Source organism: Rattus norvegicus, chromosome 6 (genome assembly GCF_021556685.1).
Source record: "Rattus norvegicus strain SHRSP/BbbUtx chromosome 6, alternate assembly SHRSP_T2T, whole genome shotgun sequence".
NCBI lineage: Eukaryota > Metazoa > Chordata > Mammalia > Rodentia > Muridae > Rattus > Rattus norvegicus.
In genome coordinates, this window is record NC_141539.1 from 102,843,621 (window position 1) to 102,863,632 (window position 20,012).

General features: G+C 41.1%; 1 non-coding gene across 1 annotated transcript; it reads right to left on the minus strand.

The window, feature by feature from the left end:
* Nucleotides 1-16,459: 16,459 nt before the first annotated feature.
* Nucleotides 16,460-16,593, minus strand: LOC120093469 (small nucleolar RNA SNORA17). The gene has a single exon (XR_015623631.1). It is a non-coding gene; the product is annotated as a small nucleolar RNA SNORA17 (small nucleolar RNA).
* Nucleotides 16,594-20,012: the final 3,419 nt, after the last annotated feature.

The window sequence follows — 20,012 nt, forward strand, 5'->3', positions numbered from 1 at the left end:
TTTAACCTTTGCTAATCCACAGAAGCAGTAAAAGCTTAGAAAGGAAAGCTTTTTCTTAAAGATCCCCAACATCCTGCAACATAATCTTATGTATGTTTAAGGTCAGTGTTCTTGGACTTTCTTCAGATCGAAGAGAGATTCCCCTAAATATATCAGAGGTAAGCACAACCCTGGTCAGAGGGAGCACTGGCAGGTCTCAAACTCACGGTGATCCTTAAGCTTTACTGGGGCCAGGCTTAAAGGCATGTACTGCCATGCCATGCCCAGCGAGAGACCAGCCTTGAGAAGCTGCAGTCCTGTGAATCAAATGGACAGGGGGCAAGGCACGGGATTGTTATATCTTCTTATTGATTTTGGATGCATACTGCTCTCTTAAGTAGAATTGTAACAAGCTGCTTCACCCATGACCTGGGAAATAGACAATAAAAAAAAATCTTCTCAATAGTCTGAAGTCCTTAAATTTAGTACTAGAATTTAGAAACAGGGTCAGAAAATGGTGTCTTGGAAAACCAAAAATTGCAAAAATCAATATGCTCCAATACTCAGTTGTTCATCCACTCTAAGCCATCCATCACAGCAAACTCCAGTCTCTGGAAGCCCATAAGAAGTCCTGGGGTTCTCTGTATCTCCATGAAAACTACTAATTTCAAGTGTATTTTAGCTTAAGGAGATAAGCTACAGTTTTGGATACTGTATATATATTTTTAAATTCACTTTACATCCCAATCATGGCCCCCTGTCCCTCCTCCCAGTCCCACCCTTACAAATTCCTCCCTTTCTTTTTAGAGAAGGGAAAGCCCCCCTTGGGTGTCCCCACACACACAGCCTGGGGCATCCCATAGTCATTGTCACAGGCCTAAGCTCATCCTCTACCATTGAGGCTCAACTAGGTAGTCCAGTTAGGAGAAGGGGATCCAAAGGTAGGCAACTGAATCAAACACACCTTCTGCTTTGATTGTTAGGGGATCCACACAAAGAAGAAGACGCACATCTGCTACAAATGTGTGGGGTCCTAGGTCCAGCCCCTGCATGTTGTTGGTTGATGGTTCAGTCTATGTGAGTCCCTCTGGGCCCAGGCTAGTTGACTCTGTGGGCCTTCATGTGGCGTCCCTTCTCCAGTTTGCTCAACTTTATCCCCTACTCTTCCAAAAGACTCCCAGGACTCTGCCTGACGTTTGGCTGTGGGTCTTTGCATCTGTTTCCATCCATTGCTGAATGAAGCCTCTCAGGAGACAGACTAGACTCCTGTCCTCAAGCTTAGCAGAGTATCATTAATAGTGTCCAGGGTTGACTCTCTCACATGGGATGGGTCTCAAGTGGAGGCAGACATGTGCTGGCTGTTCTCTCAGTTTCTGTTATATCTTTATCCCTGTGTACCTTGTAGGCAGGATGAATTTTGGGTTGAAAGTTTTGTGGGTGGGTTGATGTCCCCCTCCCTCTACTGGAAGTCCTGTCTGTCTACAGGAGGTGGTCACTTTAGTCTCTATATCCCCTGCTGGTAGAAATCTCAGCTAGTGTCACCCCATAGACTCTTCATAGACTTCCCTGTCCCAGGCCTCCAGCTGGTCCCAGAGATGCCCTCCTGGTTTCCATTCTCACTCCCAGCCCTCTCCCAGTCCCTTCCCCACATCCAACCACCATCCCTGTTCCCCTTCTCACTCCAACTAGTTCCCTCTCTCCATTCATTCCAGTGAGTATTTTGTTTCTACTTCTGAGGGAGATCCAAGTATCGTTCCTTGCACCCTCCTTGTTATCCAGTGTCTTTGGGTCTTGGATTGTGGGTCGGTGTTCCTGCACTTTATGGCTAATGTCCACTTTTAGGTGAGTCCCTACGATCCATGTCTTTCTGGGTCTGGCTTACCTCACTCAGGATGATATTCTCGAGTTGAATCCATTTACCTGAAAATTTCATGATACCATTGTTTTAAATAGCTGAATAGTATTCCACTATGTCAATGTACATTTTCTTTATCCATTCTTCAGTTGAGGGACATCTAGGTTGTTTCCAGTTTCTGGCTCTTAGGAATAAAGCTGCTAGGAGCGTAGCTGAGCAAGTGTCCCTGTAGTATAGTGGGACAACTTTTGGGTATATGCACACAAGTGGTATAGCTGGGTCTTGGGGTAGAACTATTCCCAATTTTTTGAGAAACCACCAAACTAAAGTGGATGTATATGTTTGCACTCCCACCAGCAATGGAGGAGTGTTCCCCCCTTTTCCATCCTCACCAGCATGGGCTGTCACTTGAGTTTTTGATCTTAACCATTCTGACAGTGTAAGGTAGAATCTCAGAGTCGTTTTGACTTGCATTTTCCCGATGACTAAGGATGATTTCTTTAGGTGCTTCTCGGCCATTCTCAATTCCTCTGTTGAGAATTCTCATGTGCTGATGTCTAATTTCTTGAGTTCTTTATATATTTTAGGTATTAGTCCTTTGTCAGATGTAGGATTGGTGAAAATCTTTTCCTATTCTGTCAGCTGCCATTTTGTCCTATTGATGGTGTCCTTAGCCATTTTAGTTTCATGAAGTCCCATTTATTAACTTTTGATCGTAGTGCCTGAGTTATTGGAGTTTTGTTCAGGAATTGGTCTCCTGTGCCAATTAGCTCAAGGCTAATTCCCCACCTTCTCTTCATTAGATTTAGTGTGTTCAGTTTTATGTTGATTTACTTGGACTTGAGTTTTATGCAGGGTAATAGATATGGGTCTATTTGCATTTTTCTACATGCTGACATCCAGTTAGACCAGCACCATTTGTTGAAGATGCTTTCCCCTTCCCATTGTATGGCTTTCTTTGTTAAATATCCAGTGTCCATAGGTGTATGTGGGTTTATTTCTGGGTCTTCAGTTCTATTCTATTGATCAATCTGTCTGTTCTTATGCCAATACCATACCAAATTGGTTTTGATAAGATGGCCATTTTTGTTATGTTAATCCCACTGATCTATGAGCATGAGAAATTTTTCCATCCTCTGATATCTTCCTCAATTTCTTTCTTCAGTGACTTGAAGTTCTTGTAAAAAGGTCTTTCACTTGCTAGAATTACACCAAGATATTTTATATTATTTGTATCTATTGTGAATGGTATTGTTTCTCTAATTTCTTTCTCATCCCATTTGTTGTTTGTAAAAAGGACTACTGATTTTTAAATTAATTTCATATCAGCCTCATTGCTGAAGCTACTTATCATCTATCAGAGTTCTGTGATAGAATTTTGGGTTTCAGTTATATATACTATCATATCATCTGTGAATGTCAACACTGACTTCTTCCTTTCCCAGTTTATATCCTCTTGATCTCTTTAGTTGTTTTTTTGTTCTAGCTAGGACTTCAAGTACTATATTGAATAAATAGGGAGAGAGTGAACAGCCTTGTCTTGTCCATGATTTTAGTGAAATTGTTTTTAGTTTCTCTCCATTTAATTTAATGTTGGTTATTGGCTTGCTGCATATTGTTTTGATTATGTTCAGGTATCCACCTTGTATCCCTGATTTCTCCAAGACTTTTAACATGAAAGAAGGGATGTTGGATTGTGTCAAAGACTCTTTTAGCATCTAATTAAGTGATTTTTTTTCAGTTTGTTTATATAGTAGATTACATTGCTGGATTTTTACATGTTGAACCATTCCTCTATCCCAGGGATGAAGTCTACTTGATTATAGAAGATGATCGTTTTGATGTGTTCTTGGATTTGTTTGTGAGTATTTTATTGTATATTTTTGCATAAATGTTCATAAGAGAAATTGCTCTAAAGTTCTTTTTTGTTGTTGAGTCTTTGTGTGGTTTTGGTATTGGGTGACTATGCTCATAGAATCAGTTTAGCAATGTTCCTTCTGTTTCCATTTTGTGGAATGGTTTGAGGAGTATTAGTATCAGCTCTTCTTTGAAAACATGGTAAAATTTTGTACTGAAACCATCTTGCCCTAAGCTTTTTTCAATTTTTGTCTGGGAGACTTTTAGTGGCTGCTTCTATTTTCTTAGGGGGTATAGGACTATTTAAATAGTTTACCTGATCTTGATTTAACTTTAGTAAGTGGTATCTATCTGGAAAAATCATATATTTAGCTTAGATTTTCCAATTTTGTGGAGTATAGGCTTTTGATATTAAAATCTAATGATTCTTTGAATTTTCTTAGTGTCTATTGTTATATCTCCTTTTCATTTCTGATTTTGTCAGTTTGGATATGGTCTTTCTGCCTTTTAGTTTGGCTAAGGGTTTAATCTATCTTGTTGATTTTCTGAAAGAACTAGCTCTTGGTGTTATTGACTTTTTGTGTTGTTCTCTTTGTTTCTAAATTATTGATTTCAGCCCTGAGTTTGATTATTTCCTACCCTCTATTTCTCTTGGGCATGTTTTCCTTTCTCCTCCCCTCCTCCTCCTCCCCTCCTCCTCCCCTCCTCCTCCCCCCCTCCTCCTCCTTCTCCTTCTCCTCCTTCTCCTCCTCCTTTTCCTTCTTTGTCTTCTTGTTGTTCTTCTACTTCTTCTAGAGCTTTCCGTTGTACTTTCAAATTGCTAGTAATAGAGCTCTCTAATTTTTTATGAGGGCAATTAGTGCTATGAACTTCCTCTTAGAACTGTTTTCATTGTGTTCCATAAGTTTGGGTATGTTGTGCATTCATTTTCATTGAGTTCTAGAAAGTCTGTAATTTCCCTATTTCTTCCCTGACCCAGTGATCATTGAGTAGAGAGTTCTTCAGTTTCCATGATTCTGTAGGCTTTCTGCTGATTCTGTTCTTGAAGTCTAAATTTAATCCACAGTGGTCTGATAAGGTACAAGGAGTTATTGTAATTTTCTTATATCTGTTGGGGCTTGCTTTGTAACCAACTATATGGTCAATTTTGGAGAAGGTTCCATGAGGTGCTGAGAAGAAGGTATATTTGTGTGTGTGTGTGTGTGTGTGTGTGTGTGTGTGTGTGTGTGTGTGTGTGTGTGTATTTGGATGGAATGTTCTGTAGATATCTGTTAGGTCTTTTTGTTTCATAACAACTGTTAGTTTCATTATTTCTCTGTTTAGTGTATATCTTGATGTCCATTGGTGAGTGTTGGATGTTGACATCTTCCACTATTAATGTGTTGTGTTCAGTGTATAGTTTAAGTTTTAGTAATGATTTTTTAAGGATACGGTGTCCTTTCATTTGGGGCATAAATGTTCAGATTTGAGGTGTCATCTTGGTGGATTTTTCCTTTGATGGGTATGAAGTATACTCCCCCATCTCTTTTGATTAAGTTTTGTTGAAAGTCTCTTTTCTTAGCTATTAGAATGGCTACTCCATCTTTCTTCTTGGGTCTGTTTGCTTCAGAAAAAAAATTTCAGCCCTTAACTCTCAGGTAATATCTATCTTTGTTACTGAAGTATGTTTCTTGTATGTAGCAGAATCATGGATCCTGTTTTTGCATTCATTGTGTTAGCCATTAGCCTGTATCTTTTTTATCGCAGAGTTGTGTCCATTAATGTTGAGAGATATTAATGACCAATGATTGTTAGTGCCTGTTATTTTGATATTGCTAGTGTGTGTGTGTGTGTGTGTGTGTGTGTGTGTGTGTGTGTTTCCCTTGTTTTATTCTGGTGTGGAATTATTTATTTCCTGTGTTTTCTTACATGTAGTTAACCTCCTTGGGTTGGAGTTTTCCTTCAAGTATTCCCTGTAAGACTGGGTTTGTAGATAAATATTGTTTAAATTTGGTTTTGTCTTGGAATATCTTGCTTTTTCCGTATACAATGATTGAAAGTTTTGCTGACTATAGTGGTCGATATTATCATCTGTGGTGTCTTAGAGGCTGTAAGAACCTGTCCAGGCCCTTCTAACTTTTAGAGTCTCTGTTGAGAAGTTGGGTGTAATTCTGATAGGTCTGCCTTGTTACTTGTCCTTTTCCCCTTACAGCTTTTAATATTCTTTCTTCTGTAGATTTAGATTTCTGTTTTGATTATTATGTGGTATGAGGATTTTCTTTTCTAGTCTAATCTATTTGATGTTCTCTAAGCTTCTTGTATGTTTATAGGCATCTCTTTCTTTAAACTGAGGAAATTTTCTTCTATGATTTTGTTGAAAGCTGTGATTCTTTAATTCTTCTACTCCTATTATTCTTAAGTTAGGCCTCTTCATAGTAGCCCAGATTTCCTGGAAGTTTTGTGTCAGGAATTTTTATATTTAACATTTTCTTTGACTGCTGTATCAACCGTGTTCTATTGTGTCTTCCAAGCCTGAGATTCTTTCTTCCATCTCTTGTGTTCTGTTGGTGATGCTTGTGGCTGTTCCTGTTTTCTTCCCTAGGTTTTCCATCTCCGTGAGCCTCTCAGACTATGCTTTCTTTATTGCTTCTACTTCTGTTTTCAGGTCTTGAAGAGTTTTATTTCCTGTACCTGTTTGATTGTATTTTCCTGTATTTTTTAAGGGATTTGTTAGTTTCCTCTTTAAAGGCCTCTACCTGCTTGACTACTTTCCTGTTTCTTTAGGGATCTATTAATTTTCTCTTTAAAGGCATCTATCATCTTTATAATGATTTAAGGTCGTTTTCTTGTGCTTAGGTTGTGTTAGAATATCCAGGGCTTGCTGTAGTGAAGTAGCCTTGCTCTGAAGGCACCATATGGCCCTGGCTTTTGCTGTTTGTGTTCTTACTCTGGCTATTAGCCCTCTGGTTGTCCCTGGATGTTCCTGGTGTGGCAGGTATCTGGAAGGTGGGCCTAATCAGAATGTTTCCCCTGCAGCAGGCCTCAGGTGGGCAGCCTTAACTGGATGTTCCTTGTGAGGCAGGCCTGGTAGAGGCCAACAGAGTTGTGGCCAGACAAAGGAGATCAGGGGAGAGCAAGCAGCTCTCCCAGGACATCTAGGGAATTGGAGGGAAGTGATCTAACCTGGATGTTCTTTGTTCTGTGGGTCTGTTGGAGTGGTGACCAGACAATGGAGCTCAGGAAACAGCATGTAGCTAGCTCCCAGTTTTGGAAATTGTAACCTGTTAATGACGAATGTGAACTGAAGGCTTTTCAGCACTGGTTCTCAACCTTCCTAATGCTGTGTGACCCTTACAGATCCTCATGTCGGGATGACCCCCAGCTATAACATCATATCCGTTACTTCTTTACAACAATAATTTTGCTACTGTTATGAACTGTAATATAACTGTCTGATATGCAGGTGTATTAGGCGACCCCTGTGAAAGGGTGGTTTGACTCCCAAGGGGATTGAGAACCACAGGTTGAGAACTACTGCTCTATGTGGAGCTCAGAGACAGAGAACCCAAAAACCAGAGTTTTAAAAGTGTACCTAATCAGGAAAATCCTTTTCAGTGGATCTGGGACAATTCTCCTGGCCTCTCACAGTATTCCCAGGAGACCAAACAATCCCCACTCTGACTATAAGTTCACCAAAGGACCTCATGGTTCCTAGGGGAGACTGGGAAGGAAGAAATCCAAAGAGGTGGGCACAAGAGTCTGATAGAAGTCCTTTGGAAATGTGTCTCTAGAGCAGTGTTTTATGAGTCTAGAGAATGTTCTGCCATGCTGTGGAGCTAGGAGTCACCTGCTATTCTGCACACAAAGCTGATCTCATGAGGAACCACTCTAGGAAGCCTTCTTTTACTATCAGCTAAGCATTTAAGTGCTTCCTTGAAGTAATCCTGGCTGGGTCTTAGCTTTAAAAACCACACATTACATGTTAAATTGTACAAGTTCCATCTATTTAACTCAAGATGCTCCTTAGATTCATGTCTTTGGGGGACAGTACTCAACCCAGTGGATTCACTTGCTTTATTGTGCCTGGTTTTTCAATAACAGTGTTGGGTTTTTGCTCTTCCTTTATTTCTAAATGTTGTCAGTCTTTTGAGGTAGAGTCTCAGTCTGTAGCCTAGGGTGGCCTGGAACTCTCAGCAACCCTCCTGCTGTGGTCCTCTGAGTCCTGTCATTACAGTCATGAACCAGCATATCTGGCTTGGATTCTTCTTCAATGCTGTCAGCTACTTGGTAGCCTTTCTCCAGTGATTTCCCATACATATAGGGACTATGGCAAAGCTGCAAAGCTCAAAGCTTGAGCTCAGATCCTTCATTCTTGCTGCACACAGAGACTTGCATGCCCATTTGCAACCAAGGAGTCTTCTATGGCTCGAAAGTAGCCCTGCAAAAATGTCAGCTGGAGCTGAAAAAGCGCTACAAGAGGCGTTTTTGGACCTGACCCTGCACACACAGGTTCTGTTTGCTTTAGGTTTTATCCATAGGCTGAAGGGAAGAGTGTATACTATACAAGATATGTGCATGCATAAAAATAATCTTATTACCCCAAATATGCTCTTAAAATAAGCTATTTGGATGCTTTCCTCTCCTAAGGCAACATCATTTTGCTCTCTGAAGCAATCACAAAGCTTCCGGTTATACTTAGCACCCTCCTTGGTTTCTGCAGTGTTCCTTGGTGAACACACACCCTGTTATAGTTGAAAGCATTTGCCAGCTGTAATGTCTTCTCCAAGCCTCTCTATAAAAGAATATTAAAATCAAGGCTCTTGCTGTTAGGAGTTTCTAAAACAATGGTCCTGGAGGTACCAGCTGCTCTTTCTTATTGTAGCAAACTTTCTTGGCAACAGTGAGATGCATCTTTATAACATCCCTGGAGGGAACTACTGAAATCCAGGAACAGAGGTTACAAAGCCTTGTGATCCAGAAGACTCCTGACAGGACCAGCTAACTTTGAAGGCTGGGGCTTGCTCCTTCTGTGGGCTGCATAATCAGGAAGTAAAATAGAAAGAGGGAGGGAGGAAGAGGGGGAGAAGGAAGAAGGGGAAAGAGGGGCATAGCGAGTGCCCCTGAGGCTCTTCACAGCATTGCTAGCTATCTATTCAGTAGTCCCACTTTGCAGCAGCTGCCCAAGCCAGACATGCTGCTTCCTGCAGGCACCGCTTCCCATCTGGAGTATGAGGAAGGCCTTGAGCAAGGCATCCACATTTATGCCGAAGATGTTCCAAATGAACAAGGCAGGGACTGTTTGCTGTACGGACTCCAGAGAACAGTAAGAGACCTTCCGACAGGAGTCTCATCAGACTCTAGTCTGCTAGGGAAACATTATCACAGGGAGGAGCTCAGAAGGCCTTTGCTGCAATAGGAGCTTGAACAGCTCAGACACCAAAACCAAATCAAAGCTTTCAGAGGGGGTGCAGTTTTATGGGCATGCTTTACAGCTCAGTTCTAAAGGGCAAGATTACCATAGCTCATCCTTCTGAATGCACACATAGACACTTTGCTTGTACTATTTGCTTCTGCCATCCATGGAAGAACCAGTAAGTAAAACATTTTATTAGGCCATAGTAATAAAAGTTAGACCATTTATGCTTTTAAGTGTATATTATATTGTTTAATCTCCACAATGAACCAATGGGGTATTACTGTATTCATTTAGTAGGTGAATAACTTAAAGACATCAAACGAATACAAATGCATGCTTTTAACTCCCAGGCTTTATGACAAGTTCTCAAAATATTTGGGATCATTTCTCTAGCAGGTCCACCTGATCTTCATGCAAAATGGCTTTAGTCTGCCCCTGTAGCATTGGGAATTCAGAATTAAGGATATGTGGAGAGTGAGTGCCCGAGGTGGGGTTTGAACCCTGATGGGAAAGCGCTGATGTACACAGTTTTAGCCCTGTTAATCTTCTCTCTTCAGTTTCTCCTCGCTCTGACTTTCTGGAGAAGCAGCTGCATCTTCACCCTCAAACAAATGAGCCGTGTCAAACCCCCCAGGAAAAAAGAACCTATACAACACACCCTGAGGTCTAGGGCCTGAATGAATACTTTATGGGTACCGTTTGTTGAAATGAAACCTACATTGTTCTAATTCACGCAAACAGCTGGCCTTTCAAAGAACCAGGGTCTTAGGGTTGAAGGGTCTAAAGGAGACACCTAATTGTCTTGAAAGCTATTGTCAGACTCAGTCTACTTTGCATGCGGATCCCATTAGGCCCATCCAGAGAAATGGTCCAATGTATTTATGAGAGCTTCTAATAAAGTTTGGAAATTAAAAGAATGTGTTTGTGCTCACTTCCAGTCAAAGGACTCTAAAATGAAATCACCAGAAGTATACGAGCGAAGAAAGAAGGCTGTGGAAATCAGGATGAAAAAAAGTTACTGGGGGACAGACAACGCAGTCAAGAAAGTCAAAACCCAGCTGCCGGGGAGGCTAATGAGAAACCAGGTTGCTTTGTGCCATATAAGCCCTGAAAGTCTATGGGTTTTGAGGCAGCCTCTGAGGACAAGGGCAGGGAGTGAGGCTGGAAACAACAGACGAGGGAAAGGCTTCATCTTGAGAATCTTGGGCTGCTCAGGGTATCCTTTCTCCACCCCTATGCTTCAGAGGACCAACCTTCCTCTACCCATTACAAGGACAAGAGATTTACTCTGGAGAAACTAGCCCAAAATTTTGGGCTTAGAGACCCACATTTCAATGAAACATTGCATCCAAGTCTAAATACTGACTAAAGAAACCCCAAGCCCTTCCACCATGCTCTCTCATAAGAGATGGGTTCTTAGGAGAAAAAAAAACCACCAACAAAGAAAAACCTACCTAAAATGACATTTCACTTCCTTTCAGACCCTCAGGAGAAAAATCATAACCCCGACTCATTTGGTTTATTGAAAGTTTAACTTTTCGCTTCAAAGTAACTTGACTTACCTAAACAAGACTGCAGATTTTATACACACACACACACACACACACACACACACACACACACACACACAATTATATATTTACCATATGTCTCCACCTAGATTCCTCAAAGGCATCAAACCAGTAAAACAGCACTGCAAGAAAACTATTAATTTATAGTCCTCAGTCAAGCCGCTGATTTCCTTCCCTCATCCCAGACTAATCCAGGCTCAGGCACTGCATTTATCTGCCATATCCTCTTAGCTTCCCTTTAGGACAGATTTTCATTATTGCTTTGTATTGAATGACTCTGATACCATGAAAGACTATTTGAGTAATTACGTTGGAGGCTGCCCTTTCCTGTTGCAGCATGTCAGGAAGCACAGCTTGTCCATAGTCTCAGGCACCAAGGTTAGCATCCATCGTTTACAGAAAGGAGTGCCAGACAGGCCTTTTTTCCACTCTAAGGTCGCATCTGCAGTGAACAGCTATTGTAGAAAGTAGAATACTATGTTTTCCAACAGATCCCGATTCATGAATTGTAGCCATCCATGGATTGCGTCTGGTCTCATCACAGTTATTAACAGGGCAATTGCCAAGTGGCGGTCTGTTTTCTCCACTGCTCATTCCGCATTTTAAATGCAGATTCTACAGTGAGAATATACTTGGTTTCATTCAGATTAGTTTGGACTCTTGGATAGATAGCTTAGTTTATGGGATATATTCTATTTTATTATTTTGTAGTCTTATTTTATCCTGAAAGCTTTTTAAAGTAAGTTTCCCCCTTTTTGACGTGTACCCCAGTTTTTTGAGGACTCTCTTACTTCCCATAACATATTAAATACCATAGCATATTTCAGGATCACACTTTAAGTTTTAAAAACCATAACCTTGAGTAATCTGTTTCTGCAAGAAATCCTTTTTAAGTTTTTTTAAAAAACAAACAAGCAAACACCTGGGGAATGATACCTAAAACCTACAAAACAAACCCACAGCAGATTTAAAAAAAAGTCATATCCCTCCAAGCAGTATTAGAATGTTATTTAAAACAAGCAAATAAATATAACATATAAAGTTAAGTTTAACAAAACTGTTGGAAGGTCAAAGAGAGGAAAGACTTCAAAAAGCATCAAGAGAATTTCTTCTTTTTCTTTTGCTGTACCATTCATTGCGGAAGTCATTAGTGGGGCTTAGAAAAGTTCCTCACTGTGTAGAGCTTAGAGGGGTCCTTGGTGGCTCAAAGCAGTTAAGTGAAATGTAAGGGAAATAGAGGGTTGGGGCTGTAAGAGCGCCCCCTGCAGGAGGGCTGATGTATGGGGAAATAGCACTCAAGACAGTAGGGGACTCTGAGCACAAGAGGAGGAAGATACTTCCTCAGCCAAATGATCAAAGTAATAAATAAATAAATAAATAAAAAGATGTCCTGTGCCACACAGTGGGAGACAATATGAAGCCTACAGCGGCTCTCCTGTGATATTCCTTCTTTGAAGGATGATAGTCCTTCTTTGAAAGATCCATGATCTGAAGCTAATTGAGAAGACATCAGAGGGGAAAAAAATCTACAAAGTAACTAACTTGTACTTGTCAAATTTTTCAAGGTCTTAAAGGAAAGACTACATGGAAGGAAGCTGGGGCGAAGGAAGGACTGTGACATAGCCATAGGAGCTGGGTCTTTCTGCTGTGGAAGAAGTTATTAAAGAAAGTGGAGAAACTTGACAAGTTTACCAATTTGACCATAGCGACACAGCAGTATTAATCTGATTTTTCTGGTTTTCTAGTGTTTTATGGGCAAAGGTACTAATTTATAGGAAATATACACCTAAGCATTTAGACATTACAATTTATCATGCTTACATTTGCTTGCAAATGGTTTCCAGAAAATTCTTTCTTTTATACCTATTGTCCTGTAAATCTTTGTCTTAAATTTTCAAAAATCCACTGACAAGGGGCTGGGAAGATGCTCAGTGGCTAGAGTCCACATTGTTTTGGGGGAGAATCTGAGTCCAGTTCACAGCACCCCTGTTGGTGACTCTCAGCCACCTATAACTCCACCTATAGAGGATCTAATACCTCTGGCAACATGGGCACCCACACTCACATGCACACTCCCACACCAGACACAGACACTCCATTAAAATACATTAAAATTAATCAAAAGTACTAAGACAGTGAAATAATGAAAGAAAAGATTTTAAGCAAGTTAGATGTTACTCCAGTAAATTCAACGTCTAAAAATTGTTATCTCTGAAATGTCAAAATGGAGCCATAAGGGGGCATGGCCATCAAAGGGGTCAAGACTACTATGGGACATGGTTCAGATGAAAAAGTCCACTTAAACGCCCAGTGTGACACGAGAGACCAAGAGATGAACACCAGACTAAAAGAAGACCCGGAGTGTCTGGAGAGATTTCCTAAAAAGCCTTGTTCTCCTTACAAAAAAAATTTTTTTGGTTGGCCACTCCCCTCTGCCAAGCCCTGATTCAATACCATTCCTTTTATCAGACGGTGACAGAAATGTTCAGAGACACACATAAATCCAAAAGGGGTTTTCAATAAAATCTTAGATTTTCTGCTCAAGACAATGTTAAATTATAACCAGATAATTCCCAAATTAGTTTCCCAGAGCTTTTCCTCAACACCCTTATACCATCATGAATAGTGTCAGAAGTCAGAGCAGAGATTCGAGTCCCGGCTGCCCTTTGTCTTGGGACGGCTGAAGGAAGGTTGTTTTTGGATAAGGTCCGTGGGCACCAGCTCACCACCCTCCCTCTCTTCAAGTAATAATTTTCTTTTGTTTATACTCAAGGGTGTTTAACAGAGATGTATGAAATGGAAACCTTTTCTGTTATGTGGGACTCCAGAAGTACATCCGTTGTGGTTCCTAACAGGCCTGGATGATGTAATGTTTCTCATGACTTGGGTGAGGCCTAAGGAAGAAAGCCCTGTCCACTCCCACTCCTGTTCAGATTGACCTCCATTCTATCACCTACGTAGATGTCCCGATACTAATGTCTCCCAGTTTCCAAGACTGGTTTCTCTAAGTCCAGACATTCCCATGTGATGGCAGCTATGTTTAATTCCCATTGCACACAAAGAGGAAGCTATGATTCTGAACCCACAGCACAGTGCACACCTCCGAAAGGCACACGCACTGCTGTCTTTGGAACGAGCCTTGCAGAATAGCTGTATATCACTTTCATGTAAGCTAGGAAGATGAGCCCTTGACCTCCAAGCAGATGGCACCAGTCTGACAGTGCCAATGTGGTCCTTCTTCTAGGCACAGTCAACATGGTTAAACAAACATTAGCACCATCCAATCTCCAATGTGTACTCTTTCAACCCAGTACCTGTGTATCCCAAGTCGAAAAATGTCTGACATTCACGATGACACCAGGCATTTGACATACCCCAGTGCCCAGCTGGCACTGGAAGCCAACTAGGTAACGTTGTCCCTGGGCCTCACATCCAGACTCTGCACCACTACTAAAACGAGGCACACCCAAATTGAGGGGGCCGGGGCAGGGGAGATTCCAGCATAACCCATGTTGGTGTACTTTCCTTCTGTTCCATTTTAGGCCCTGACTGTAGGACAGCAGCAGGAGGCCTCATTCCCAGCAAGAACCATCCCAGGCTCACTTGACACCAGACTTCTGCAAAGGAAGCCATATGGACTTCTCTCCCAAATAAATACAACAAAAAAGGGAAAATCTGCAGAAAAATGTAACTAAGACAGGGATCATCAAAGAAGGCTATTGGGCTAAGAAATTAGAGTTTGTATTTAATTTTCCTTTTCCCTTCCCTGGGAATCCCTGCCATAGCAGCATCCTCAGAGGAGTCGAACCTGGGTTCAACTTGCTGTTAGCAATAGAGGCTTTCCTTTCCATAAAGGAGGAAATTGGACTCCAGAGCCCATGAGGACCAAGTTATGCATTGGGTTCTACAGAGGAACCAACCAGAACACAGAAGCTGCCAGACACTGTGCCAGGGAAGAGAGAGGCAGGGCCCTACAGTTCTACTGTCTGAGGATTCATCGTCACTCAGCTTGTTCTTGCCTTTCTAATTGTCTCTCTCATACTCTTTGATGTCCTTTTTAAGCACTTGAAGAAGCAAGGTTGTACTTTTAAAGGATACAGCCCTGCCCATCTGTTTGGGACGGAAATCATCTGGGTCAGCCTCAGCGGTTCCTGAGGCCATGGGAAGTGCACAGGACTGTGAGCTATGTGTCTTCAGACAGACAGACAGTTCCAACATCTTCTTCTCACACTGGTGTGAAGTTGTGAGCACCCATGAAGTCACCTCTACCACAGGAGAGTCTACGAGCAGCCTTCGTGATCCCTGTTCTGCATCATGGAAAGAAAAAAGAGATTCTGTAGTTTACTCAGCTAGTTTAAGTGTTTCTCTGCATCCCCAATTATTCCTGCCATTCCTTTTACCTATGACCTGACAGAGAGATCCCCTAACCTGCCAGACAACAGGGGTGACGTTAACTTCTGTCTTAACCTTAACTCTATTCCAAATCCGAGAGTCTTTTGCTACACAAGCAAATTCAGAGTCACCTATCACGAATTTTTAAATTATTATTTTGTTTATTTTTTTAGTTTTTATTGGCTTTGTGAATTTCCCATCATGTATCCCAATCCCACTCATCTCTTCTCCCCTTGCACCAGCCCCTCTTACAACCACCCCCCAAAATAGAAAAACAAAAATCTCATTGTGGAAGCTGTGGTATGTCACAGTGTGTCTCACAGTGCACCCTTTATACACACTTCTTTGCTTGCAAATGTTCGTTGTAGTGTCTCGTACAAGGCCTCTGGCTTCTGCTACACTATCAATACTGGGAGCTCACTGGATCTCCGCTCAGATATCCTGTTGTGGCCCTGTTCATGGAGATTCTGTAGTTTTGGATCTGTAGGACCAACATCTTCATGCAGTCTAGCAGTTCATTGATGGGGTAGATGTTGGGGTGAGCCAACTCAAGGCCCTAGATCTGGGCCTGAGAGGTAGCTGAACTGGCCAGACTGTTGGCTCCCACTCTCATGGCCTTGGTGATGGCCCACATGCAACACTAACTCTCGATCAGGGCCAGCCTATCCTGCTGCCCAGGTGAGATGCAGGGTCCACTCTCCCAAGTGTTGCAACTGACGAGGGACATGGCCAGTTTTCCCACTCTCATGACCTCAGGGCCAGCTCTCCTGCCTGCAATAGATGACAAGGGATGAGGGAGGGAAGAAGGGTCTCATCACCACAAGGGAATGGAGTAGCAGGCCCAGCTCCTCTGCTCTTATCCTCTTCCCCGCCCCTTCCTGGGTATTGTAGCTGGCTAGCTTTCCCATGATGCCCAGGTGAGCTGTAGGGCCAGTTATACACAGCCCTCTGACATCAACATGTCCTCAGGCAACAGCATAGACCAGGGACATCAGCCTGGCCTTTGGTGGTAACAGACCTCTGCTGCTGAGGGGCCATGGACCCAGAGGTCAGTCTGGGGGATGGGGGTGCAGCACAGACCAGGACCTCAGCTTGGTCCCAGATAGGGTCATCAGCTACTCACAACAGGCTGTTCCTCACTATCCTTGAGTCTCCAGCTCTGCCTCCCTTCATTGTGCACACATCCTTCTGTTCTCTTTCTCTTCCATTTCTCTACCACTTATTTGCTCCTCTTAGTGGCACCAGAGGTCTCTGAGTGTCTGGGGTTCTCTATTTCAGGCTTAGTCTCCTCTAGGGCCCAGCGGCCCAGGCAGGCTTCTCCTAGTATCTGGTCCACTCCCTGCCCTGGGAGACCTCCAGGCCTGCAGGGTGCTGGATTGTTAGCCATCTCAGACTTGCTTTTTATCAGGAAATGTTAGGCTACTAATCATTCAGATGTTTACTGAGCATAAACATAGACTCTCTCCTCTCGGCCGCCTACTCATGCACATTGTAAAGGAGTGTTGGATTTTGTGAAGGACCTTTTCAATACCTATTGAGACGATCGTGTCATTTTTTCTTGCAGATTTTTTTTACATGTTGGATTACACTGATGGATTTTCATGTGTTAAACCATCCCTACATCTCTGGGATGAAGCCTACTTGATCATGTCACATGATCTTTTTAATGTGTTCTTGCATAAGGTTTGCTAGTATTTTATTGAGTATTTTTGTATCAAAATTCATAAGTGAAATTGGTTTGAAATTCTCTTTCTTGGTTGAATCTTTGTGTGGTTTAGGTATCAGGGTGACTGTGGACTCAAGATAAATTTGGCAGGGTTCCTTCAGTTTTTATTTTGTGGAATAATTTGTAGAATATCAGAATTAGTTCTTCTTTGAAGGTCTGGTAGAATTCTGAACTGAAACCTTCCAGCCCTGGACTCTTTTTTGTTAGGAAACTTTTAAAGACTGCTTCTATTTCTTTAGGGATTGCAATTCTATTTAGATTATTGCCTGATCTTTGATTTAACTCTGATAAGTGTTCTCTCTCAAGAAAAATCATCCATTTCAATTTCCATTTGTCGAGTTCAAGTCTTTAAATAAGACCTAATGATTCTTTGGATTTCTTTGGTGTCTGTTGTTATGTTCCCCTTTTCATTTCTGATTCTGTTAATTTGAATATTCTCTCCAACTTTTTAGTTAGTTTGACTAAGGGTTTGTCTATCTTGTTGATTTTCTCAAAGAACCAACTCTTTGTTTCCTTGTTTCTTTTTGTTGTTCTCTTTGTTTCTATCTTATAGACTTCTGCCCTGAGTTTGATTATTTCTAGCCATCTACTACTTTGGATTGTTGTTGTTGTTTTTGTTGTTGTTGTTGTTGTTTTTGTTGTTGTTGTTGTTGTTCTAGAGCTTTCAGGTGTGTTGTTAAGTTATTAGTATGAGATCTCAATTTCTTTATGAAAGCACGTAGTGCTATGAACTTTCCTCCTAGCACTGCTTTCATTGTTTCCCACAAGTTTGGGTATGCTGTGTATTCATTTTCATGAATTCTAGGAAGTCTTTATTTCTTTATTTCTCTCTTTATTTCTTCCTTGACCCGGTGGTGACTGAGTAGAGAATTGTTCTGTTTCCATGAGTTTGTAGGCTTTCTGTTGTTTCTGTTGTTGTTGAAGTCCAGCTTTAATCCCTGGTGGTCTGATAGGATACAGGGGCTTATTTCAATTTTTGTATCTTTTGAGGCTTGCTTTGTGACTGAATATATGGTCAGTTTTGGAGAAGATTCTGTGAGTTGTTGAGAACAAGATATATTCTTTTCTGTTTGAGTGAAATGTTCTATAGTTATCTGTTAGGTCCATTTGAGTCATAGTATCTGTTAGTTCTATTATTTTTCTGTTTGGTTTGTTTGGATGATCTGTCCACTGGTGAAAATGAGGTTTCACTATTGATGTGTTATGTTTAATGTGTGATTTAAATTTTAGTAATTTTTTTCACAAATGTGAGAGTCCTTACATTTGGGGAATAGATATTCGGAATTAAGATGTCATCTTGCAAGATTTTTCCTTTGATGTATCTGAAGTGTCCTTCTCTATCTCTTTTGTGTAATTTTGGCTGGAGTCTATTTTATTAGATATTAGAATGGGCTATTCTACCTTGCTTCTTGAGTCTACTTGCTTGGAAACTCTTTTCTTCAGACCTTTACTCTGAGGTAATGGCTATCTTTGATGTTGAGGTGTATTTTTTGTATGCAGCCGAATGATGCATCCAATTTTTGTAACCATTTTGATAATTGGCGTCTTTTATTTATTGGGGGACTGAATCAATTGATGTTGAGAGATTTTTTTTTTTTCGGAGCTGGGGACCGAACCCAGGGCCTTGCGCTTGCTAGGCAAGCGCTCTATCACTGAGCTAAATCCCCAACGATGTTGAGAGATGTTAAAGACCAATAACTGTTCATTCCTGTTATTTTGATATTGATGGTGATAATGGTGTGTGTGTGTGTGTGTGTGTGTGTGTATGTGTGTGTGTGTGTGTCCCTTCTTTTGGTTTTACTGGTGTAAATTCCTTTGCACCATTTGCACCACTGCAACCATTTGCAATGGTAGCAAATAAATGAAAAGTTATTTATTTCTTGTATTTTCTTGGGTGTAATAACTGCTTTGGGTTGGAGTTTTCCTTCTAGTATCTTCCATAGGGCTGGATTTATGGATAGATATTGTTTAAATTTGGTTTTGTCATGAAATATCTTGTTTTCTCCACCTATGCTGATTGCAAGTTTGATTGGGGATAGTAGTCTGGGCTGGTATCTGTGATCTCTTAAGAGTCTTCAAGACATCTGCCCAGGCCACTCTGGCTTTCAGTGTCTCTGTTAGAAATCAGGTGTAATTCTAATAGGCATGCCTTTTTGTGTTAATTGGACTTTTCCCCTTGAAAATTTCAACATTCTTTTTGTTGTTGTTAAGTACATTTAGTGTTTTGATTATTATGTGGCAGGAGGATTTTCTTTCTTTCTTTCTTTCTTTTTTTTGTTCCAATCCATTTGGTGTTCTATAATCTTGTATGCTTATAGCCATTTCTTTCTTTAGGTTAAAGAAATTTTCTTCTATAATTTTGTTGAAAATATTTTCTGGGTCTTCAATCTCCCCTTATTCTTAGGTTTGATGTTTTCATAGTGTCCCAAATTTCCTGGATGGTTTATGTCAGAAACATTTTTGTTTTAATATTTTCTTTAGTGGATGCATCACTTTCTTGTATTGTATCTTCTATACTTGAGATTCTTTCTTACATCTCTTGTATTCTGTTGGTGATGCCTGATATCCATCTTTGTAGTTTCTGTTCTCTTATCTAGACTTTTCATCTCCAGGATTCCCTCTGTGTATGGGGGGAGTGTTTTTTTTTTTTCATTTATTTGGTTCTATTTCCATTTTCAGATCTTGAACTGTTTTCTTCATTTCCTTTACCTGTTTGTATTTTTCTGTATTTCTTTATGGGATTTATGTATTTCCTCTTTAAAGGACTCTATCATCTTCATGAGATTGGATTTAAAGTCATTTTCTTGTGCCGTGTTAGAGTAACCAGGTCTTGCTCTAGTAGGACAGCTGGGCTCTGTTGGTGCCATGTTGCCTTGGCTCTTGTTAATTGCATTCTTATGCTGGTCTTTGTCCATCTGGTTTTGCACATATTATAGGTTTAGAAGCTGATTTCTGAGTTTAACTTTGTTGGATGGTTGGTTTTTGGATCCCCCTACTCCCCGGTTTCTGTTTCCTTTCTGTCTTCTGACCTGAGTAGCTTAGAGTTCTGGTGACTAGAAAGTCTTCATGTTCAGTAGGATGTCTCCCCAGAGGACTTTGTTGCCTGCATGACCTCTGGGGGTTTTGGTGCTAACTTTACCAATGGAATCACTAGTCCCTCCATGGCCTGGGGTCCCTGGTGCCAGAGTGGCCTCCTGGAAGGCAGGTGGAGTTATGGGTGGAAAAATGGTGCAGATT